This window comes from Sarcophilus harrisii, chromosome 1 (assembly GCF_902635505.1).
Source record: "Sarcophilus harrisii chromosome 1, mSarHar1.11, whole genome shotgun sequence".
NCBI lineage: Eukaryota > Metazoa > Chordata > Mammalia > Dasyuromorphia > Dasyuridae > Sarcophilus > Sarcophilus harrisii.
Genome location: NC_045426.1, coordinates 180,694,219 through 180,721,581, shown reverse-complemented (window position 1 = coordinate 180,721,581; position 27,363 = coordinate 180,694,219).

Sequence of the window (27,363 nt, the reverse complement as noted above, 5' to 3'; positions counted from 1 at the left end):
AGCACAAGAAGGAAGTTAGCAGCACTGGCCCAGTGCAGCCTAAAGACACTATCTCCTGTAGAAGAAGCTCAGGACAATCTCCCTTTTGCTAGAGCAGACCTCAAACTTTAAAAAAAATGAGCAAAAAAGCAAAAAGAACTCTGACCATAGATATCTTTTATGGAGAAAGAGAAGAACAAACCTCAGACCTTGAGAATTCGAAAGGCAAATTTTCTCCAAATGTAGCTCCAAATGGTGGTTTGAGGTGTTCCCCATCTCCCAAGGTTCTCTTGGAGGAATTCAAAAGGAATCTTAAAAGACAGAAAAAAAGTGAAGAAAGGAAATGAAAACTTTGCAAGAAAGTTTGGAAAAGGAAACAGAAATTATCTGAAGAAAACTTAAAAATAGATTTAGTGAAATGAAAAAATCATATAGCTCCTTATAAAATAGATTTAATGAAATGGAAAAGCAAATGATTACTTATAAAATAGATCTGATGAAATGGAAAAAGGATATAACTCCTTATATTCAAATAGATTTGAATACATTTGAAAAAGAAACCAATTCATTGAAAAAAAATCCAATGAACAAAACACCTCATTTAAAAGTTTAATTGGCCAAATGCAGAAGGAGATAAAAAGGCTAATTGAAGAAAATAATTCACTAAAAATTAGAGTTGAACAAAAGGAAGTGAATGAGACATCAGGAATCAGTCAAACAAAACCAAAAAAGAAAAAGAAAAAAATAGAATAAAATATAAAACACTTCATTGGAAAAACTGACCTGAAAAAATAGTCTAGGAGAGACAATCTAAGAATTATTAGACTTTCTGAAAACCATGATGAAAAAAAAGAGCCTAGACATCATTTTTCAGGAAATTATCAAGAAAAACTGCCTGATGTCCTAGAACCAGATGATAAAATAGCTATCAAAAGAATTCACAAATTACCTCCTGAAAGAGACCCCAAAATGAAAACTCCAAGGAATATCATAGCTAAATTTCATAATTATCAGATCAAGGAAAAAATATTTCAAGCAGCCACAAAGGAACAATTCAGTTATTGAGGAGTCACAATCAGGATTACCTAGAACCTAGCAGCTTCTACTTTATTTATTATTTTTTATTTACAAGTTATATGCATGGGTAATTTTACAGCATTGACAATTGCCAAATCTTTTGTTCCAATTTTTCCCCTCCTTCCCCCCATCCCCTCCCCCAGATAGCAGGTTGACCAATACATGTTAAATATGTTAAAGTATAAATTAAATACAACATAAGTATACATGTTCTAACAGTTATTTTGCTATACAAAAAGAATCGGACTTTTACATAGTGTACTATTAGCCTGTGAAGGAAATCAAAAATGCAAGCGGAGAAAAATATAGGGATTGGGAATTTTATGTAATGGTTCATAGTCATCTCCCAGAGTTCTTTTGCTGGGTGTAGCTGGTTCAATTCATTACTGCTCTATTGGAACTGATTTGGTTCATCTCAGTGCTGGAGATGGCCAGATCCATCAGAATTGATCATCATATAGTATTGTTGTTGAAGTATATAATGATCTCCTGGCCCTGCTCATTTCATTCAGCATCAGTTCATATAAGTCTCTCCAGGCCTTTCTGTCTCTCCATGCCTTTCTGAGCTTCCACTTTATTGAAGGGCATGGAATCTAATATTCTAAAAGACAACAGAACTTGGATTCTAGCCAAGAATCAACTACCCAGCAAAATTAACATTTTCTTTCAAAGGAAGAAATGGACATTCAATGAAATAGACGAATTCCATTCATTTCTAATGAAAAGACCAGAGCTGAATAGAAAATTCGATCTTCAAATACAGAACTCAAGAGAAGCACAAAAAGGTAAAAAGGAAAGAAAAAAATAACTTTCTTTTAAAAGTTAAAAAGCTCATATCCCAAGATATGTTTAACTCTTAAGATCTGTTTTTTTGTTATGGGTATACTTAGAGGGTGCATGTACAATTCAATTTTATTGTGATGATATATAAAAAAAAAACTAGAAAGGAAAAACAGGAAAGGGGATTCTCCTGGAAGAAAAAGAAAATGGAGTTAAAATGGTGTGAATTACATCTCATGAAGAGGCAAAAAAGACCTATTACAATTAAGGGAAATAAGAGAGGGGGATGAGCATTGTGTGAATCTTACTCTCATCTGATTTGGCTCAAAGAGAGAATGTCAGAGATATTTAGTTTCACAGAGAAATTTGTCTCACCCTATAGCAAAGTAGGAGAGGAAAGGGGAAAGAGAAGGGAGAGGCCAATAGAAAGAAGAACATAAGTAGAAGGCGAAAGATATAAGAAAGGGGGAAGGGCTATAAAAGGGGAGGGATGTTTGAGGGAGGTAGTTGTCAGAAGCAAAATACTGGGGAGGAAGGAAAAGGAAAAAAGAAAAAGAAAAGTACAACCTGGGGGAAACAAGATGCAAGGGAATACAGAGATGGTAATTTTAACTGTGAACGTGAATGGGATGACCTCTCCCATAAAATGGAAGCAGAGAGCAGACTGGATTAAAAGCCAGAAAGCAGAGTGATACATTCAGAGTAAAGATAAAAGTCTGGAGCAGAATCAGCTAAAGTGAAAAAAAACAAAAAAACCAAAAACAGGGGTAGTGATCTTGATCTCAGATCATCCAAAAGCAAAAATAGGTCTAATTAAAAGAGATAAGGAAGGAAACTAAATCTTGCTAAAAGGTGCCATAGATAATGAAGTAATATCAATACTAAACATATATGCACCAAGTGGTATACCTCCAAATTCCTAGAAGAGAAGTTAAGAGATATGCAAGAAAAATTAGACAGTAAAACTATACTAATGGGGAAATCTCAATCTTGCTCTCTCAGAACTAGATAAATCAAATCACAAAATAAATTTTAAAAGAAGTTAAGGAGGTAAATAGAATTCTAGAAAAATTAGATATGATTGACCTATGGAGAAAATTAAATGGACACAAAAAGGAATATAGTTTTTCTCAGCAGTACATGGAACCAAAATTGATCATGGATCAGAGCATAAAAGCTCAAAGTCAAATGCAAAAAAGGAGAAAAAGTAAATGCATTTTTTATCATGAAGCAATAAAAATTACATGAAATAAAAAGAAAATAGCCCCCAAATTAATTGGAAACCAAATAATCTAATTCTAAAGAATGAATGGGTAAAACAAAAAATCATAGACACAATCAATAATTTCATCCAAGAAAATAGCAATAATGAAACAACATTCCAAAATTTATGGGATCCAGCCAAAGCAGTTTTATATCTCTAAATGCTTACTTGCATAAAATAGAGAGAGAGGAAATCAATGAATTGGACATGTAACTAAAAAAGTTAGAAAAAGAGCAAATTAAAAACCCCCAATTAAATACCAAATTTGCAATTCTGAAAATAAAAGGGTAGATTAATAAAATTGAAAGTAAGAAAATTATTGAATTAACAAACAAAAGTAAAAGTTGGTTTTGTGAAAAAACCAACAAAATGGGTAAACTTTTAGTTAATTTGACTAGAAAAAGGAAATTTAAAAATCAAATTATTTTTATCAAAAATAAAAAGGGAGAATTTTGCAGCAATGAAGAGCAAATTAGACTAATAACTAGGAATTATTTTGCCCAAATATATGTCACTAAATATGATCATCTAAGTGAAATGGAGTAATATTAACAAAAACATAGATTATGCAGATTAACAAAAGAGGAAATAAATTACTTAAATAGTCCCATTTTAGAAAAAGAAATAGAACAAGCTATTAATCAACTCCCTAACAAAAAAATCTCTAGTACCAGAAGGATTTACATGTGAATTCTACCAAATATTTAAAGAACAATTAATTCCAATACTATATAAACTATTTGAAAAAATAGGGAAAGAAAGAATCCTACCTAATTCCTTTTACAACACAGATATGGTGTTTATTTAAACAAGGTATGGTGATATTTAAACAAGGTAGGGTCAAATCAGAGAAAGAAAATTTTAGGCCAATTTCACTAATGAATATTGGTGCAAAAATCTTAAATAAAATATTAGTAAAGAGATAACAGCAAGTTATCTCCAGGATAATACACCATGACCAAAAAGGATTCATATCAGGAATGCAGGGCTGATTCAATTAGGGAAACTATTAGCATAATTGACTATATCAATAATCAAACTAACAAAAATCATATGATTATCTCAATAGATGCAGAAAAAGCATTTAACAAAATATAGCACCCATTCCTATTAAAAACACTAGAGAATATAGGAATAAATGGGCTATTTCTTAAAACAATAGCATCTATTTAAAATCACCAGCAAGCATTATATGTAATAGGGACAAACTAGAACCAATACCAATACCAATACCAATAAGATCAGGGTGAAACAAGGTTACCCACTATCACCATTACTTTGGTAATAAGTGGAGAAAATGAAATTAAAGGAATTGGAGAATTGGAGTAGGTAAATTATCACTCTTTGCAGATGATGTGATGGTAGACTTAGAGAATCCTAAAGAATCCACTAAAAACTATTAGAAACAATTCACAACTTTAGCAAAGTTGCAGGATACAAAATAAATTCACATAAATCATCAGCATTTTTATATATTACCTACAAAGTCCAGTACCAAGAGATACAAAGAGAAATTCCATTAAAAATTACTGTAGATAATATAAAATATTTGGGGTCTACATGCCAAGGCAAAGTCAAAAATTGTATGAACACAATTACAAAACACTTTCCACACAAATAAAGTCAGATTTAATCTCTTGGGAAAAGATCAAATGCTCATGGATAGGCTGAGTGAGTATAATAAATATGACAACACTACCTAAATTAATCTACTTATTCAATAGCTTACCAATTATATTCCCAAGAAATTAATTTACAGAGCTAGAAAAAATAATAAGTTCATCTGGAAGAACAAAAGGTCAAAAATTTCAAAGGAATTTCTGAAAAAAAAAAAAGCCAATGAAAGTGGCCTACCTGTGCCAGACCTAAAACTATATTATAAAAGCAGTGGTCGTCAAAACCATTTGGTAATGGCTAAGAAATAGAATAGCCGAATAGTGAAATAGATTAGGTTCACAGGACAAAATAGTCAATGACTATAGTAATCTAGTGTTTGACAAACCCAGAGCCCCTAGTTTTGGGGATAAGAACTCACTATTTGACAAAAACTGCTGGAAAAATTGGAAATTAGTTTGACAGAAACTAGGCCGTGACCCACACCTAACACCCTATACCAAGATAAGGTCAAAATGAGTTCCTGATTTAGACATAAAGAGTAATATTATAAGCAAATTAGAAGAACATAGGATAGTTTATCTCTCAGATCTGTGGAGAAGGAAGGAATTTGTGTCCAAAGAAGAAGTGCTATACATTATTGAATACAAAATGGATAATTTTGATTATATTAAGTTTAAAAGGTTTTGTACCAAAAAAAAAAAAAAAAAAAAAAAAAACAATGCAGACAAGTTTAGAAGGGAAGCAATAAGCTGGGGAAATTTTTTTTTTTTTTTTTACAATAAAGTGTTCTGATAAAGGCCTCATTTCAAAAATATATAGAGAATTGACTCAAACTTACAAGAATTCAAGCCATTCTCCAATTGATAAATGATCAAAGCATATGAACAATTTTCAGATGAAGAAATTAAAACTATTTCTAATCATATGAAAAGTGCTCTAAAGCACTATTGATCAGGGAAATGCAAATTAAGACAACTCTGAGGTACCATTATACACCTCTCAGATTGGCTAAGATGACAGGAAAAGATAATGATAAATGTTGGAGGGGGTGTGGGGAAACTGGAACACTAATACATTGTTGGTGGTGTTGTGATCACTTTCCAACCATTCTGGAGAGCAATTTGGAACTATGTCTAAAGGGCTATCAAATTGTGCTTACCCTTTGATCCAGCAGTGTTTCTATTGGGCTTATATCCTAAAGAGATCATAAAGGAGAGAAAGGGACACATATGTGCAAAAATATTTGTGGCAATCTTTTTTTGTAGTGGCTAGAAACTGGAAACTGACTGGATGCCCATCAGTTGAAAAATGGCTAAAGAAGTTATGATAGGGGGCGGAGCCAAGATGGCGGAGAAGACACACGCGACTTTCTAAGCTCTTCTCTTACCCTCTTTATCAATATTATATCGAGCCTCAAAAATAGTCTTGACTGCTACAATTCGTAAAGATAAGAAATAGAACAACTCACCGGCCGAAGAAAATCTGCAGTCTCGCCAAAAAAGGTTGGTTCCGGGGCCAGGGGGGAGATCGGCGAGACAGGGAGAGAAATTAGGTTCCGAGGAGAGTCTCAAACCGAGGAGAAAGCACAGATCTCAGCACAATGCGCAGCAGCCCCAACCCTGCAGTAAGGGCTTTTCCTTGGGGCAGTTGTGATCCTGCACCGCAGGAGGACGTAGCCCGGTTAGCTCCAATCTGCGCAGGGGGAGCTTGGCTTAGGACCATAAGAGCTTTTCCAGGGCGATTTGCATTGGGCAGAGACACTGGGGCAGAGTTCGGGCGGTCTGCAGTCTCGCGCCAGCTGCTAATACTCACAGTCCCACAAGAGGCTCCGCCTGGGGCAGTGACACTTTCACCACTTAGTCTCTCAGCCTAGGGCAATCGATAATCCACTCAGCCCTACTAAGCAGTTTGATAGCTCGGCCAGTGCTGAATCCACTTCCTGTTGGGGAAGGGAAAACTCTCACTCGAGCACTCCCATACCTTGGAGCCGGAAATCGGTTTACATCTCTCCCTGCTCTGCAGAGGAAGCTGTAACCCCTTGCCTAGGAGACATACCCAAAGGCTTTAAAACATGAATAAAAAGATGAAAAGAACGATCGACAGCTTCTATGCAGAAAAGAGCAGGTCAGCAAACCTGAAGAGACCTCAAACAGCAAAATGCATCAGACTGTCCTTTTTACATAATGTCCTCATAGAAGAGACCATTAAAAGTCTCAAAAGAGAGTTAGAAGATAAATGGGAAAGGAAAGAGAAGCCTTACAAGAGAGCAACAACTTCCTGAAATACGAATTGGAAAAGTTAAAAATTCCCAGGAAGTGCAGGAAACAAAATTGGTGAATTGGAAAAATAAAAAAATCTCAGGAAAGTAAGAATTGTGAATTGGAAAAAATAAAGAATTCACTAGAAAGTAGGATTTGTGAATTGGAAAAGACAAAGAACTCGCAAGAAAGTAGGATCTGTGAATTGGAAAAAGAAAATAATTCACTAAAAAAAAAATTAGTGAAATGGAAAAATTCCACAGACCAAACAATACATTCAAAAACTCAATTGACATATACAGAAAGAAGTAAAAAAAGCTAATGAAGAAAATAATTCTTTAAAATTAGAACTGAACAAATTGAAACTAATGATGCATTGAGACAGCAAGAATCAGTCAAGCAAAACCAAAAAATGACAAACTGGAAAACCATGAATTATCTACTTGCTAAAATGACAGACTTGGAAAATAGATCTAGAGAGATAATCTGAGGATTATTGGACTTTCCCAAAACTATGATGATAAAAAGAGCCTAGATACTATTTTACAAGAAATCATCAAAGAGAACTGCCCAGATGTAATAGAATCAGAAGGTAAAATAGGCATTGAAAGAATTCATCGAACACCTTCTGAAAGAACCCTAAAATAAAAACCCCAAGGAATATTGTGGCAAAATTTCAGAACTATCAGATTAAGGAAAAAATTTTACAAGCAGCCAAAAAAAAAACCATTTAAATACCGAGGTGCCACAATAAGGATCACCCAAGATCTGGCTGCCTCTACATTAAAGGAAAGAAGGGCCTGGAATATGATATTCCGAAAGGCACAAGAACTTGGGATGCAGGCAAGAATAAACTACCCAGCTAAGCTGAGCATTTTCTTCCAGGGAAGAAGATGGACATTTAATGAAACAAATGAATTCCATTTGTTTCTGAAGAAAAAACCAGAACTAAACAAAAATTTGATCTCCAAGAATAGAACTCAAGAGATGCAGAAAAGGTAAAATAACTTTGAGAATTGTATTTCTTGTGGATATACAAAAAATACATGTAAAATTTGATAGTACTGATATAACATAAAAAGGAAGTAGATATGGAAAAGGATGATGGCAGAATAAGGTGGAAGGAGGGATAAAAGAGGGAAACCACATCCCACAAAGAGGCTAAGGAAACTTATCATATCTGAGGGAATTTAGAGGGGAGGAACATTGTGTGAATCTTACTCTCATCAGAGTTGGCTCAAAGGAAAAATAATTGACATTTGTTTTAGAGAAAATTCTCTCTCGCCTCATTAAAAAACGGGGAGAGGAAAAGGAAAAGAAAAGAGTAATAAGGGAAGGAAGGGAAAGACTCAAAGGGGGGAGGGGGATTATAAGAGGATAAGTATCGTGATACAAGAGGGGTACATAAGTTTAAAAGGGGAAAGAGGGTTGGGGAGGCAAGAATAAGTAAAGCACAATCTGGGGTTATTAGGATGGCAGGAAATACAGATTTAGTAATTCTAACTGTAAATGTGAATGGGATGAACTCCCATAAAGAGGAGGCAGATAGCAGACTGGATCAAAAGTCAGAACCCTACAATATGTTGTTTACAAGAAACACATTTAAAGCACATTTAAATACATATAGAGTAAAGGTAAAAGGCTGGAGCAAAATCTATTATGCTTCAGGTGAAGTCAAAAAAGCAGGGGTAGCCATCCTTATCTCAGATCAAGCAAAAGTAAAAATTGATCTAATTAAAGAGATAAGGAAGGAAACTACATCCTGCTAAAGGGTAGCATAAACAACGAAGCAATATCAATATTAAACATATATGCACCAAGTGGTATGGCACTCAGCTCTCCTAAAGGAGAAGTTAAGAGAGTTGCAAGAAGAAATAGACAACAAAACTGTAATAGTAGGAGATCTCAACCTTGCACTCTCAGAATTAGACAAATCAAACCACAAAACAAATAAGAAAGAAATTAAAGAAGTAAACAGAATATTAGAAAATTAGGTATGTTGGATCTTTGGAGAAAATTGAATGGAGATAGAAGGGAATATACTTTCTTCTCAGCAGTTCATGGAACCTATTCAAAAATTGACCATATATTAGGACATAAAGACCTCAAAATTAAATGCAAGAAAGCAGAAATAGTAAATGCTTTCTTTTCAGATCATGATGCAATAAAACTACATTCAACAAAAATTAGGGGAAATAGACCAAAAAGTAATTGGAAACTAAACAATCTCATCTTAAAGAATGATTGGGTGAAGCAGCAAATTATAGATACAATTAATAATTTCACTCAAGATAATGACAATGATGAGACATCATACCAAAATTTGTGGGATGCAGCCAAAGCAGTAATAAGAGGGAATTTTATATCCTTAGAGGCTTACTTGAATAAAACAGAGAAAGAAAAGATTAATGAATTGGGCTTGCAACTAAAAAAACTAAAAAAGACCAAATTAAAAACCCCAATCAAATACTAAATTGGAAATTCTAAAATTAAAAGGAGAAATTAAAAATATTGAAAGTAAAAAATCTATTGAACTAATTAATAAAACTAAGAGTTGGTTCTATGAAAAGCCAATAAAATAGATAAGCCTTTGGTAAATCTGATTAGAAAAGGAGGGAGGAAAATGAAATTAGTAGTCTTAAAAATGAAAGGGAGAACTTTCCACCAAGGAAGAGGAAATTAGAGAATAATAAGGAGTTATTTTGCTCAACTTTATGCCAATAAATTTGATAACCTAAGTGAAATGGATGACACTCCAAAAATATAGACTTCTCCAGATTAAAGAGGAGGAAGTAATTGCTTGAATAGTCCCATTTCAGAAAAAGAAATAGAACAGGCAATTAAACAACTCCCTAAGAAAAATCCCAGGACCAGATGGATTTAATGATGAATTTTACCAAACATTTAAAGAACAATTGGCCCCAATGCTATATAAATTATTTGATAAAATAGGGAATGAAGGAGTCCTACCAAATTCCTTCTATGACACAGACATGGTACTGATACCTAAACCAGGTAGGCTGAAAACAGAGAAAGAAAATTATAGACCAATCTCCCTAATGAATATTGATGCTAAAATCTTAAATAAGATATTAGCAAAAAGACTACAGAAAATCATCTCCAAGATAATACACTATGATCAAGTAGGATTTATACCAGGAATGCAGGGCTGGTTCAATATTAGAAAACTATCAATATAATTGGCCATGTTAATAACCAAATTAACAAAAACCATATGATCATCTCAATAGATGCAGAAAAAGCATTTGATAAAATCCAACATCCATTCCTATTAAAAACACTTGAGAGTATAGGAATAAATGGACTTTTCCTTAAAATAATCAGCAGCATCTATTTAAAACCATCAGTAAGCATCATATGTAATGGAGACAAACTCCAACCATTCCCAATAAGATCTGGATGGAAACAAGGTTGCCCACTATCACCATGTTACTATTTAATATTGTATTAGAAACGCTAGCTATAGCAATAAGAGCTGAGAAAGAGATTAAAGGAATAAGAATAGGCAATGAGGAAGCCAAATTATCACTCCTTGCCGATGACATGATGGTATACTTAGAGAACCCCAGAGATTCTGCTAAAAAGTTATTAGAAATAATCCACAACTTTAGCAAAGTTGCTGGTTATAAAATAAACCCACATAAGTCATCAGCATTCTTATATATCACTAACAAATCCAACAGTCAGAGTTACAAAGAGAAATTCCATTTAAAGTAACTACTGATAATATAAAATATTTAGGAATCTATCTGCCAAGGGAAAATCAGAAACTTTATGAGCAAAATTACAGACCACTTTTCACACAAATTAAGTCTGATCTAACCAATTGAAAATATTAAATGCTCTTGGATAGGGCGAGCAAATATAATAAAGATGACAATATTACCTAAACTAATCTATTTATTTAGCGCTATACCAATCAGACTCCCAAAAAACTATTTTAATGACCTAGAAAAAATAACAACAAAGTTCATATGGAAAAACAAAAGGTCAAGAATTTCAAGGGAATTAATGAAAAAAATCAAATGATGGTGGTACGCGGTACCAGATCTAAAACTATACTATAGAGCAGCAGTTACCAAAACTATTTGAGTATTGGCTAAGGAATAGATTAGTTGATCAGTGGAATAGATTAGGTTCAAGGGATAAAACAGTCAACAAATATAGCAACCTAGTCTTTGATCAAACCCAAAGATCCCAGCTTTTGGGATAAGAACTTACTGTTTGATAAAAATTGCTGGGAAAATTGGAAACTAATATGGCAGAAACTAGGCATTGATCCATACTTAACGCCGACACCAAGATAAGGTCAAAATGGGTTCATGACCTAGGCATAAAGAATGAAATTATTAATAAATTAGAGGAACATAGGATAGTTTACCTCTCAGACCTGTGGAAGGGGAAGGTTTTATGACCAAAGCAGAACTAGAGATCATTACTGATCACAAAATAGAAAATTTCGATTATACCAAACTGAAAAGTTTTGACAAACAAAACTAATGCAGACAAGATTAGAAGGAAGCAATAAACTGGAAAATATTTTTACAGTCAAAGGTTCTGATAAAGGCCTCATTTCCAAAATATATAGAGAATTAACTCTAATTTATAAAAATCAAGCCATTCTCCAATTGAAAAATGGTCAAAGGATATGAACAGACAATTCTCAGATGAAGAAATTGAAACTATTTCTAGTCATATGAAAAGATGCTCCAAGTCATTATTAATCAGAGAAATGCAAATTAAGACAACTCTAAGATACTACTACACACCTGTCAGATTGGCTAAGATGACAGGAAAAATAATGATGATTGTTGAGGGGATGTGGGAAAACTGGGACATTGATTCATTGTTGGTGGAGTTGTGAACGAATCCAACCATTTTGGAGAGTAGTTTGGAACTATGCTCAAAAGTTATCAAACTGTGCATACCTTTGATCCAGCAGTGTTACTACTGGGATTATATCCCAAAGAGATTATAAAGAAGGGAAAGGGACCTGTATGTGCACGAATGTTTGTGGCAGCCCTTTGTAGTGGCTAGAAACTGGAAACTGAATGGATGTCCATCAGTTGGAGAATGGCTGAATAAATTGTGGTATATGAAAATTATGGAATATTACTGTTCTGTAAGAAATGACCAACAGGATGATTTCAGAAAGGCCTGGAGAGACTTACACGAACTGATGCTAAGTGAAATGAGCAGGACCAGGAGATCATTATATACTTCAACAACAATACTAGATGATGACCAGTCCTGATGGATCAGGCCATCCTCAGCAACGAGATCAACCAAATCATTTCTAATGGAGCAGTAATGAACTGAACTAGCTATACCCAGAAAAAGAACTCTGGGAGATGACTAAAACCACTAGATTGAATTCCCAGTCCCTATATTTATGCACACCTGCATCTTTGATTTCCTTCACAAGCTAATTGTACAATAATTCAGAGTCTGATTCTTTTTGTACAGCAAAATAATGTTGTGGTCATGTATACTTATTGTGTATCTAAGTTTTTTTTTAATATATTTAACATCTACTGGTCATCCTGCCATTTAGGGGGGGGTGGGGGGGTAAGAGGTGAAAAATTGGAACAAGAGGTTTGGCAATTGTTAATGCTGTAAAGTTACCCATGTATATATATCCTGTAAATTAAAGGCTATTAAATAAAAAAAAAAAAAAAAAAAAAAAGAAGTTATGATATATGAATATTATGAAGTATTATTGTTCTGTAAGAAATTACAGCAGGATGATTTCAGAGAGCCCTGGAGAGACTTACTGATGCCAAGGGAAATGAGCGGAACAAGGACAACATTATACATGGCAACAGATGGACGGGGTTCTCTTCAACAATGTGATGTTCCAATGATTCAAAAAGAGAGCCATCTGCACTCAGGGAGAGGACTATGGGAACTGAGTGTCACAACATAATATTTTCACTCTTTTTATTGTTGTTTGCTTGCATTTTTTTATTTTTTCCATTTTTGATCTGATTTTTCTTGTGCAGCATGATATTTGTAGACATATGTATAGAAGAATTGAACATGTTTAACATATATTGCATTTTTTGCCATTGGGGAAGGGAGTGAGGAGCAGGGAGGGAAGAAGTTTAGAACACGGGGTTTTGTACAGGTGAATGTTGAAAATTATCCATGCATATATTTTGAAAATAAAAAGATTTAAATAAAAATAAAAGTTTCCCAATTAAAAATAAAGTTCACCAAAGAGAATTAGTAAGATCTCTTTGTAAAGATACTTAGTATACTTAGAAGGTTGTATCTCTACATATCTTTGATCAAGGAACCAGTTGAAAATGAAAAGAACTATATGTACTCAGTATATGTACTCAGAGTATAAACTCCTGGAAGGGGCTTAGGCCTAGGCATTTTCCCCACACAGCAGGACCATTCTCAAAATATATACAAAATTATTGAGGAAGCATTATGAAAAGACTAGCAGTGAGATGGGATGAAGAAAAGCTTCTTGGATCCTAGACTCCTATCTTTTGTAACATCTCTGTTTAATTGTTTCTGATAATTGAACCTTTGATAGTTTCCTCTGTTTGTTTTGAATATATCTTTATTTCACAGGGAAACAGTATGGCCTAATGAATAATGAACTGGCCTCAAAATCAGGGAAGAACTCAGATTAAATCCTACTCCTAAAACATCCATGTTGTAATTTTTCAAGAAGCTCTCAATGACCATGAGGTCTTGATTATTTGGCTTGATCTATATCAGTTGAGAATTTACATACCAGTCACAATTTTGCTATTCAGATTTTAAATATCTGGGTCAAATTTAAATGCATGTATATATATATATGTGTGTGTGTGTGTGTGTGTATATATATAATGTATGTATGTAATGTATAAATGTATATACTTGCATAATATATTTTCTTGTTCTAATTTCTGTGTTCTAATAAATGTGTTCTAATTTCTGTAACTTCTCTGATCTTCCTTGATGTGTTTTTTTTCACTCTAATTCTTTAAACACTTGAATTCAGAGACTAAAATGTTCTTATCATCTCTTGCTTCTTTTCAATTCCAAAATTCCAAACAAAAGGTAAAATAAAATTCAGAGCTCTTCCAATAGATAGGAATTCACACAAATTTTCAATCTTCCCATAAATCCCTATGACAAGAAAGTATTTCTTATGCCTTATAATATATGCTGTGTTGCTATTCAATTTTTTTCCCTTCAAATGTTTGAAAATCTCTGTAAAGTTCTCAGGTGTTTTTTGGTTATTAATGATTTATAGGTTACAAATAGGAACAGAAGAAAGATTCAGTTCATAAGTAAGGTCCCATATACACAAGCTACTTATTTGAGAAATTGAGATACAGTATTTTACCCACTTTAACTGTGGCATTCAGGATTACTGAAGTTTCTAGATCCAAAGGTTTATATCCAGACCTGCAGAACAATCTTCACATATGAGCATTTCTCTTGATGGATTAAAGCTAACTTATTTTTTTAGCAGCAGTTACACAGGACATGCTGACTCACTATGAAAGGAAAAATTAAGTTTATCTAACATTTAAACGAGAAAACTGTGGCACATGGTGAAGTTGACTTTGGGTTTTTTGTGAAGCAGGAGGCCAGCTGTAGGACATTCAGTCATCCAGGAAATGTCATTATCTAAAACAGCATACACTAATGCAATGCTAATTATAAAAACTATTACGAGGCAAGACTTTAAATGGCAATTATTTTTCCTGTTTTGAAACTGCCTTTATATATAAAATTAAGTCACCAAGGAAAGAGTTTATTAAGGATTTAATTGATTAACCAATTTATAGAAAAAGGATGAAAAATAGTTTGCACATGGAAAATATCAAAAATTGGCAAGATAATGCTATAATAATAAATAACAATATCTGGCATTTATAGGAAATCTTTTCTATTTAATTGCCACAGTGGGACATGAGTTTTGTTGTTTGGTTATTTGTTTTTAGAGGAAATCATGAGGATAAAACTAATTCCAAGATACTAAGAGGATTTCAATTGGAAATAATAAAAACAACAAAAATTCCAGGAAGTTGGTTGTTGCAAGAATTCAAGCATAAGAGAGCAACAGAGACCATAACCATTTAAATATAGTCTTTGTTAGCATTAAGTTGAATCTCACTCTTTTTTTTTTTTTTTTTTTTGGAGTCCCTCCAGATTTTCTCTTCTTATACATATCCCCACTCAGGATCTTTTAGACCTTCCTGATGTCCACTTTCTCCCCAACTGCTTTGGTATAGCAAATGACATCATCCTCTTGTTATCACTGGTGCAGGCTTATAAATTACAGGCACATTTTTCATTCAGTTACAACCAAAATTTATTCATCCCAAGGTGAACCTTGGCAAACAATAGTCAAGATTGTTTCTCTCTGAAAAAGAAATGTTATTAAGAAGGTCTCTTTTTTCCTTTGATGCTATTATGATTTTGGTTTCTCTATTAATCAATAAAGTGATATTGCCTTTAAACAAATAACTGTGTTATTGACATGAGACAATCACATGATGAACTGTATTCCTACTTTTGACTACTAGGTTTACTTCATTCTTCTTCTTCTTCTTCTTCCTTCTTCTTCCTTCTTCCTTCTTCTTCTTCTTCTTCTTCTTTTTCTTCTTCCTCCTCTTCCTCCTCTTCCTCCTCCTTCTCCTCCTCCTCCTCCTCTTCCTCTTCTTCTTTTTACATCTAAGGATATGAAGATGCAAATCTGGACTATAAATGAAAGTCTGTCATTGCCATCTCCATTCTCCTAGGTTCTTGGAGATTTCCCCCTAAGCTGTTTTGCACCTGACTAGTTGCATGGTTTTAGCCCCATTAAAATAGGTCTGACACTTCAGCACAAAACAAATTGTGCCTGAAATTGGAACTATTAAAATTCTACAATGCCATCAGGAAATCAGCAGTGACACTGCAGAGGACCCATAAAGAACAAAAAATAAAAACACATGAAATGTGATGCTCCATTCACTATGGCATAGCTAACATTTTTAAGCTTCAGAAGCCTGGTTTATATAGTTTTGTGAAGTTATAACTTATAAATCCAAGGTTGGAGCAAGCTAGTTTCATGACACTTAGCAAGATTTCCTAAGGAACTGAAAATTCCCATTGACAAATAGTCTTCTTAGTAGTAATCAGTATTCTTTTCTATGTGTAGGGTATTTACAAACCAATTTAGTCAGGTGAAAGATAATAAGCATTTTCATCCTCTGGAAGTTATCAGCTCCAAAAAGTAATCTACAACAGGAAGATGTGTTTTAGCCTACACATTTCATATTGATTAGAGGAATATTGGTCTTTGCTGCTAGCAAAGATAAACAAACAAACAAACAAAAAAAGGAGCCAATTCTCAAAGTCAATGCTGATTCTCAAAGGAGGAACGAGGCAGTGCAAGTTCAATGCCCTGATAAACTACCTTTCTTTCTACCATATCCATTAGAGCTGACATCACTAATAATGGTCCCTAGATCTTCAAATGGCTCCCTCAATGTCCATAACTGATTTACTACAGCTCTCAGCTCTTTCTATGTCTATTATAAACACATTTCATTACAACCAACCCTCCTCTACCTAAGACAAAAAGTTATTGACTTCCTGGAATAACCATAGAAGTAGGACAAATTACATTTGGTATCAGAGACAACTTTGATGATGCCCAATAAATGTTAAACAACAGCATCAGCTTCTAGTGAGCTAGGATAAGTAAGTATATTACTCTCTAAGAATTACATCTTCCTAGGTGCCAAGAGACTACTTCGAGAGAGTTTATTCACCTTGCTTGAGTGAATAGCAACTCCCAAAGAGTAGTTCTCTCCTTCTTGCTCAGCATGGAATTAGGTAATAATAATGAAGTGATACCTTTAAATTCCTAAATAGAGTCTCTTCTATAGAGAGATATCAAAGCCAAATGTGCTAAGAAATTTAGGATCCAGGAGTTGTGAGAAATAAGGGTGACATAGCTCATTGTTTTTTTCATTTTAGAGTTTTGTTTATTTGACCTTTTTTCACCTTATGGTCATATAAAAATATTCAGGCATTCATCTAGCAAGTTAAGCAAAGTGCTGTTTTCATCATTGAAAAAGATACTAAATTTAGAGAAGATTCAGTCCCTGTCAACATGGCACTTACAGGAAACTTCAGGCAGGTAGGTGGTACAGTGGATACCCTGCTGTCTTTGAAGTCAGCTAAACTTGCATTTGAGTCCTGCCTTACATTTTGCTGGATGACATAGGCAAATCATTTAATCCCTGCTTCCCTTAGTTTTCTTATCTATAAAATGGGGATAACAACAACATTTAGATTAGCACTGGGTTGTTCCTAGTATTGAGTGAGATAACGCATGAAATGTGTTTTACAAACTTTAAAGTGGCTAGCTTTTATTGGTATAATGTTATATAAACATACAAGTGCTAGCTCTTATTATTATTTGAATAATAAGACACTAACAATAGATAATTGCAGAAATACATCTGAGCGTTTTAATGCAAAGTGCCCAAGTGAACACTGAGGGTAAAGATTCCTACTGCTTTCACCATCAAATAATTCAATTCTTTTTTATTACTAAATAGACATTTGAAGGTTTACTAATGTTACTATGGATCTAAAAGTTTTCCCCAAACTCCAACAAACAGAATGCAGGGAAAAATGAACAAAGAACAAGAAATTTATATTCACAAATATAAAAATATATAATCATAATCTTTATCCCATCACCACCTTATTCCCCAAAAGATGTCTTGTTCAAGTTTTTCTGGTTAATTACAAAGTATCACATGTTATTATTGAGAGTTGTGGAGTTAACAGTTCTGATTGAAAATTTCCCCTTTCTGAAAATGATTTTTCCTTATAGTAAAATCTCATTTGAAATTGTTTCCTAGGAAAGGCCTCATTCTAATAAGCTGCTTGCTGATGGACACAAGGAATCAGAGAGGCACATCAGCTTGCATGTGTAGACAAGTTTACTATATCAGAACCTTGTCTAGGAACTGGGCTCTGTCTGCTGTGAGGTGACTCGGTTCAATTAGACAGAGCTCTCAACCCTGCTTGGAATTGAAGACGCAGACTGAGAGTGCAAATGTGGCAAGGTTTCAGACCTGAGCTGTGTGGGTTTGGGAATTGCTCTCCTTGGCAGAACAAACCAGTTGCCCCTGGGGAAGTAAGTCCAGATTCTGTAGCAGCATATCATGCTGACTCAGGAATAAGAAGTGGCAGGCAGTGATGTTTGGGTAGCCTATAATTGCTCTAGTCTGTCCTTCGCAGCAGGTATTGCTGCATGATACCTCAGGGAACTGTACTCTGGGCTGATGGCTAAGATGGAAAAACTGGACAAGCTATACATTTTTGGAAAGCTGACTCTTTGTGTGCCATGGAGTTTAGTATTCCATCTGGAGTGGGAAGAGGCCTTCAGGGGCTGGGGCAAGGAGTGAATTGCCACATCCAGTAAGCAAGCATAAGATTTGCATGCCAAAAAAGACCCTGGCTGCACTGTGATGGTAGGCACCTAACAAAGATGGAAAATTCACCTTTTATTTAACAGCTAGAAAAAGATTGCTGTATTCAAACCAAGCTGAATTTGAGATGGGAAAACTATGGCTGTGAGTTACATTATATCTACCTGTATTTTGCAAGTCTATTAGGTGTCTGCATATTTCTCATGCTTTTAATTATCTTCTATGCCCACTGTACTATACTACTGAAAGCTTATCCATAATTGCCTAGACTATTCTGTAAACGGGGTATTCTTCCTCAACAGGCTATTCTTGCATTGCATTTCTGAATAAATATATATTGGAAAACGTTTCTCCCTATATCCCACAGCTCATTACTGTCATGTCAAACAGCCTGCTCAATACTAGGGTCTTCACTGAAGAAGTACACCACCAATTAATTGATCATAAATAGTTGTCCAAACTTGTCCTGCAATAAACTTATTAGTCTAAACAATATAAGCAATTAGTAATCATCTGATTAAGAGAGGCAGATCAAGTGAGTCTGAGGTTTCTAAGATTTCCAATCTTATCATCTTGTCTAAAGTACATAAGCAAAAGTAATTAGTACCTAGTCCCTACTGTCCTTTTACATACCATTTTAGTGTGGGTGTTTTAGTATAGGCACATTATGATGGGCTGAATGGATGGGATGATCAATAATGGAATAAGCTAAATATGGACCACAGAACTACTTCAAAGTGCATACCAAAATACAGATTGGCATTGTGGGTAATTTCTGTTACACACTACCTACCCTGAATAGTTTAATTCAAAAGAAAAGTCTTCCACATCTGATTGTCATTTTTTAAAGTTTAATGGAAAAGTATGTCTTTGAATGCTGATATTAATGTTAGATTATCTGATACTTTAAAGAATCATATGGGAGGGAGGTAAAAGATATGGCTGAGGGAGTATTAGTCTGAAGAATAAATAAAATATGGCATATGTAAGGGGGAAAAAACCTTTCCACACAATTATTCTTAAAAACCACACAAGTGATACTAATAAACAATGTAGCCTGTCTTGTCATCCATTTCTATTTAGCGATCACTGATTTATCATTGTCTTTTGGGGATAACTATGCAGACTGGAGGCTAACTTGAAGAAACAAATATCTAATTTTGTAAACTAATTAATATGTGCATGACTGATAACCACTCTCTTTAAGTAAGGGACCATGGTGGGCATTTAAATACTTGCTGTATTTGCTACTTGATATAAGTCTGTTTATTAAAGAGTTCTTTTTTTTTCCTTCACTCATTTTTAAATATTTGGAACCTTGCCACCTTCCCAGATATTTCATAGACACATGATCATTTTTTATTTAATTATAAACCTTACCTAGAACAAGGAAGAGGAGGAAAAAGTGATTCAGAATTGTTCTCAATGATGTCTTCAAGCAATTGGTTTGAGTCAAGATGCAGAAAATTCCCAGAAAGAACCCTGATGCCACTTATATGTCTCCTATTGAGGTAACCATATACACACATTTATTTTTGCCAACTAAAATAATCAGGACTAGCAGAAAGGAAAAATATTACAGGTTCTCATTCTCACACTGACAGACATTGACTTTAGATAAAACTTCCTTCCAAACTTCCTGATAAATCTGGAGATAACTGCCATTCTTCCAGTCACCTAAGTTTGCAACAGATATCATCAACTTCTCACTTCCTATCATCCTTACCTCACATATCCAACATTGCCAAGTGTATCAGATTTTATCTCCATGACACCTCTAGCAACTATCCCTTTGTCTCTAGACTCAAAAGGTCACTATCCTAGTTCAAGCCAGACTTCTGAGTCATGGGGTCAACAAGATTTCTTTAATCCTCTTGATCATCCATACCTCTCAAAAAAGACATTAAATACAAGACATAAAGCAACTTTTTATCTGTCTTCATAGCTAGAACACCAAGAATCCTAATGAGGTAGCAATGTAATGAACTAAAAGCTGAGAAAGCATTGATCTCTAACCCATAATTCCTTCACTCCCCCCAATCCACCATCCTGAAAGGATTACACCAACCAACCCACAGGATTACAACAGAACTCAACTCTAACCTCTATACCAAATACCAGATATTTTACTTTTTTATTCCTATACCAAATAAAACCAAGTTTACTCTGGTTGGGAGGGATTCATGGCAACTTCTGTGCTGAAACAGAGCTCAGCTAGACAACTGAAAAACAGTGGAAACTAGGTCAAGACAAGTGTCACTGTGTCATTCCCCTAGGCCTAGCCTAGATTTCATTATGTAGCTGGAATCATGTGAACCAGAGAATGAGACCAGTGAAATATGAATCATCCAGCATGTAAACAAATTAAGATGGTTTTGAGGTTCATTCTTCAGAGAAAACACAATCAAGAGAAATAGAAAGTAAACAATTGGAGAATATAAGAGTAACTGTTAAAAAAAAAACCTGAAAATACCAAAGATCTTAGTGAGTAGAAAACTCAAAGACTTTAAGCATGATCAGATAAAGCAACAGGAGAGAAACTAACAACATGAAGGAATATGGCCTCCAGATCAACTAAAAGAGTTCAGACATCAATAAATAAATATTGTAAAACAAAAGAAAATGAGTCACCTGATGAGTTAAAGGAGCCTTGGTGTCTCAGAAGAGCTTAGAATCACAAGATGTTCTTGAATTATTTAAAAAGAACTAAGACTTATGAATGCACATCTGAAATATTGTATTTACATCAGGAATGATTGTCAAAGTAGAACAAGTTGAAACTACAATGGCAATTCTCACCAAAGAAAGAAAGGAGAGAATAATTAATAGAGAATACAAATACACAAAAGTGAAAGGCAATCTAAAATAATCAAAAAGTAATATATTAAGAGAAAGCATGATTTCCATTTAAGCAAAAATGTCAATCTTGAAGTCAGGATTTAGAGAAAACTTGAAAATTATTGGTTTAGAAGAACTAAAGCCAAAAAACAAAAACAAAAACAAAAGACAATACAAGAAATGACAGAAAACATGTAGGATAAAGAATCCACATATCTCCTGTAGAAAAATAAAACCAAAATCTATGCAACCCTAATCTGAGCCTTTATAACCTATATGATTACAAAAGCCTCTTAAGGTTTCTCCCTTTCTCAAAGCCTGTCTCACCATTATCCACACAGCTGACACAGCACAAATCTGATGGTTACTCTTCTACTCAATGAACTCCAAACAGTTGGAGAATTTCTTGTCTAGAAAACACAAACACAGGTTGCTTCAACCTATCTTTGTAGTTATGTTATGCATTATTCCCTTTCATGTACTCCAATACCATTAAACTCAATTTTCTTGCTGTCCTCATACATGACACTACAACTCCTAACTTGGGGCTTCCAGGCTATCTCTTAGGTATGTGCATTTTTGTGTCCTCTGATAGAGGATCCTTTTCTGCCTCAATCATTCAGTCTGATCCTTGAGGCCAGGGACAGTTATTACCTTTCATTGTATCCCTAGCATTTAACACAGTGTTTGGAAAAATAAAAGGAATGTAATAAATTTTTGTGGATTAATTTGTGCTCTACTTATATTTAAATATATAAAAACTTATATATGTTTGTGTTTTGTTCTCACTTTTCTCTCACACATAATGAATTTCATACTATTTAAATTTTCTGCTTTGTAAAAAATATAAATTATAATAAAAACTTTTTAAAGTAAAAAGGATTATTTTTAAAACAAAGTGTTTTAAATGTATTGGTCATCCTTTCATCTAAGGGAGGGGGTAGGGGGAAGGAGGGGAAAAATTGGAGCAAAAGGTTGGCAATTGTCAATGCTGTAAAATTACCCATGCATATAATTTGTAACTAAAAAGCTATTAAAAAAAAAAACAACAAAGTGTTTTATTTCTGTTATGGCTTTCTTTTTGTTGGGTATAGTGAATCAGAAAGTCCTGGCTCAGAACTTATAAGTTCAAGTCCAAGATTTGGTAGAGGCAATGTGACACATTAAAAAAAGTATATAAAGTCAGAACCTTCAGTCTTTGTGACTTTGTGCAAACCATTTAATATTCCTGAGCCTCAGCTTTTGCATCTATAAAATGAGGTGGTTGATCTATGATCATAGATTTTGGAATGAAAAAACTCTAGAAATCATTGATTTCAGCCCTTTCATTTTACAGATGAGGAAATTGAAGATCAAAAATATTAAGTGACAATCTCAGATACTGAGAGAGCCTAAATGATTTAATCTCTGTCATATTCAATTAGTGAAATAGAAGGTAAAGCGGAATAATTGGAACAATCAAATGAGATAACATATGTAGACTATTTTGCAAGCTTTAAATTGCTGTATAAATCAAAGTTGTTATTGTTACTGTCGTTGTCCAATGTCACGCAGGCAATAAATGTCTATTGTAGAATTTGAATTTGTTTCCAGATATAAATTTATGATTCTATGATTAGTTTGTAAAGGATTTAAAATGCCAAAAATTCAACAAAAATTCTTAGTAAGAGTGGGCAGATTTGTTTTCAGCTTATTGATTTAAGTGCTGGTAACTGTTAGAAACACCACATGAAAGAGGAAGGTGAAAAAAGAATGATCATAGTGGCCAACTTGGATTCCCCCAAAAAGAAATAACCAAGTTAGTTAGCATATTATTTCCACACCTATTATTCCTTGGAATCTCATCTGACTCTATCTGCATCCCTATCCCATTTGTTTTCCTTTATTTTTCAATTTCTCTTGATTATCCCTCCATGTATTTTGCCCTACAATTCAACAATGAGCTAGTACTATATCCATTTCACCCTCTTAATCACATTTCAGTGTACCTGATCTTTCTACTAGCCAGCTGCCTTGGTGCTCTCCAGCCCTGCCTTTGTCTTCTGTGTCCAGTCTCACCCAAGCCCATCAGTAATTATCAGGTTGGGACCTAGCATTACCTCAGGCCCAAAGACCTCATAGAATTGTGTCTCCAACCAAGACACTCCCCTAGTAGCTTCACTCTGTAAGACTGGATTTCTTTATAAGTTTTCTTCCCCAAGCTTTGGTGGCTTGGGGCAATGGAGCACCTGAAGGGGATGCTGCTAGCTTTGCAGGTAGAGATGATAAAAATGCTTCCACGAGACCCCAGCTGACCTACCTCTTGAGTTAGAATGCCATATTCATGAAAACATTGACCTTCCTATTAAAATAAACTAAACACTTCTGAATGCTGATGAAAATGGAAAGGTCATCCTCAGTTAGCATATTATATCTATTAGAAAAGTTTTTCAGATAGGCCACAGAGCTCCCTGACTTTTTGAGTTAAAGCTGGTATTGAATGGACATTTCATTTCCTTAAACAAGTTTCATTTGTCTGGTCAATGTAATTTTCATATGTTAATAGTTCTTATGTCTTGCCGATCCCTCAACTCCAGGAGAAATCCCAGGAGCTAAACAGAGCTCTGTATACAGTGCATCTCTCTTCATAAATCTTTTATTTTTATTTTGTGTATTTGTAATAGTCAAAATAATTTAGTTGCCTAAAGTTGTTCTTGCAACAATATTGCTATTAATATACATAAGGTTCTCTTGCACACTTTACTCTTTACCATTTCATGTAAATATTTCCATGTCTTCCTAAGGTCATTAAGCTCATCATTTGATGATGGGCATCCCTGCAGTTTCTGGTTCTTTGCCATCACAAAGAGAACTACTATAAGCATCCCACTTACATTTAAAGATATAATTACTATTTATGAATTTCCCTCCATCTTATTTTTACTCAATATTTTCTTTCTTAGCCTCTCTTTTTATCCTATCCCTGTCTATATCTTTCCACTCCCCATTTCACCCACTCCTCCATGATCCCCACCAATTCTTCTAATCCCAGTCCATATAACCCTTCAAAAGTGCCTTCCTCATGTTCTCCTCCACCCTCCTAAATTCCAATTCTCATACATTTCTAAAATTACCCCCTCACATTCTCCCCCAGTTTTCTTAATTCTCTACATGTTCAGAAGATTTCTTATACCGGCACTATCTCTTGAGTAGATGACCATCTTTCAAGTGAAAAATCAGCCAATAAGTTCCAACATTACCAGCCCTCCACCCCCCACTTACTTCTTTTGTATTGGACTTCCTTTCATGTCCCATTTGAATAATATAATTGCTCTCTTTTACTTTTATCTATCCAATTTGATATTTTAGAATCACTCATCATATTCATCTCAGCCCCAATATTTCTTTCAGTCTATCTTAGTAATGATGACTGTTTAAGAATACTGATATTTTATCATCATTATTCTTAAACTGATAATACTTTACATATATATCATATGTATATATACATATAAAACAAGCAAATAGTTTGACCTTAATTAGTGCCCTATAACTAGTAATTTATATAGAATTTTCCATTGAGTTCTGGTTGGTCCATTGAATTCTGTTGCTGTTGTTGATAAAAATACCTGAAATTCTTTCATTTTATCAAATATCTATTTTTTCCCCATTCATGATCATACTTTCCTGGGGACGTTATTCTTGGATGATCATGTTCCCAGTCTTTCAGAGTAGAAGCTATCAGGTCTTGTGAAATCCTGACTATACTTCTATATCATTTAAATTTCTTTTTTTCCCTTGTTGCTCGCAATATTTTCTCCTTAACCTGAGAGTTTTTAAATTTGGCTATGACATTCCTGTAAATTTTCCTTAATATTTTTTAAAAAATTGTATCTAGGTCCCTTTTTTGACCTTCCTTGATCTATTCTTCAGATTGTTTTTCTAATATGATGAATTCATATTCTCTTCTTTTTTTCTAATTGCATTATTTCTTGGTGTCTTATAACATTATTTGATTTTTCTTGCCCAATCCTAATTTCTAAGGAGTTATTTTCTTCCTTGAGATTTTCTTTTAAAATATCGTCTTAACGTTACCCACAATTCAGTATTAAAACCCAATTATAATAAGTACTTTGCTTTTGATCAAATTAAACACTGCCTTCTTAAGAGACTGATGAACTATTCTGCGGGTGAACACTGTAAAATTCTCATTTTTAAAATTTATCAACTTCTAAATTTCCCCCATCATTTTTGTGAAACTAATCTTAATGTTTGCAAGTATTCTGATCCAGATGAGCAAATGTTGTGCTATACACCAAATCTCTAAAAAGCTGCCCAGTCCTTTTCTGCCCCACTGTTACAACCACGTGTTGACTTAGTTTTCCCTTCAAGTTAGCATCAAACTGTTCACATTTGGAGAAGTACCCTAATGTGTTGACATTAATCTTTTAGTAGTTGTCTTGCCTTGGGGTCACCATTTTTGTTGAATGTGAATGTTTAACTTGGAAAGGATAAGTCTATTATCAGTCCAGCATTCTTCTATGCCTCATATTGCCTTCGTCAGTCATATTATATCTTTAATGATATAATCTATTAAATGCTAATATTTGCTATGAACGTGTATCCATAAATATTTATGCAAAGACAATGCTGGTGATAAGAAGGACATGAGAAGGACAAGTCTTCAGTAGCAAGTGCCCATTGCTGCTACTACCTCCAACTCATTTCCATTCCATTCCAAGGACTACCTACCATATCTCTAGTGTTATGGTCACCCAGAAGTACAAGTTTATTCTCTTTTGGCACATTGGATCTTCAGGTTTTCTTTCATTTTATCAGGTTTTATCTTGGTGGGAACATATGCACTGATAATAGTGGCATGCCACTTTTCTGTTAAGTGGCAATCACATTGTCATGAATCTGTCATTCATTCTCCTTTGGGAGGTATACAAGCTTTTAAATTAGATTAGTTTTAATTATGAAACCTAAACCAGTTTTACTGCATTCCCCAACATTATAGCCACTCCAGAAAAATGTGTATCCAATGCTGACTTTGATAAATTGGCCTTAATTTGCCAGCTTTGTTTCACTCAGGGCTGTTACTTTGAAATGATACCTATGAGTTTTCTCTCAACAAGAACTGTTTGTGCTTCAGAACTACTGGATTCCATATTATCCACAAGCATGTGCACGTTCCATATATCAATGGTGAGTGTAATCATTTTAGCAAGAGTTTTTTGTAGTTTTTGTGTCTTTTGCCCACAGGATCCCAACTTGCCACAATAAGCAGACTAGAGTTAGGTTAGGTAAATGTAATGTTCTCCTCTCTATAATATAATCATTCTCTCTGAGCAGGTTTCTTGGGGGGCTTCTGGGGGCAGCCTTCCTTTCAGTTCAAAGTAATAATCACCTCAAATGCAGCCAGGTGTTAAAAGTTCAGATCTTTTATTGTCTCTTCCAAAATAGCTCGGTTAGCTTTCTTAGAGTCCTATCTCTCTCCTTGGTTCCAAGAGCTCTTGCCACTAGTCCTTTGTCTCTTCCAGCTTCAGCCTCTAGCTTCCTCCCAATCCAAAGCCTCCAGCCAGCACAAAAATGGAATATGGAATGAATCTGTCTTGCCTCTGAGAGTGGGCTCTTCCTCTCTTGGGCTTGTCCTTTAGTGGGCTTGTCCTTCTGACTTGTGAATCTCCTGGACTTGTGAATCTCCCAACTGAATCCTGGCTCTGAATCTCCCAGAGCTTCCAGTGGAACTTGTCCTTTTATGTGCTCTTTTAGAGGTGTGAACTCTTAAAGGTGTGAAAGATGTGAACTCGAATGTGTGAACTTTCTTAAATGTGTGAACCAAGTACATAAGCATTGTCTCTATCAATCTTGTTTCAAGTTCTGGCCCATAACAGGTAAAGAAGACAATTTTTAGAGCACTTTTTTTAGCCCCTTCTTCATGCCAAGAGTAGAAAAGTGCAATCTTTAAAAACAGATGCTGAGACAACCAGAGGACTTCTGAATCCCATTGCTGCTTCAGGATAATGAAAAGGCAACCCTACAGCCTTGTCTGCTTACATGCATGGTTATGATTATACATCCCAGTGTAACCATACTT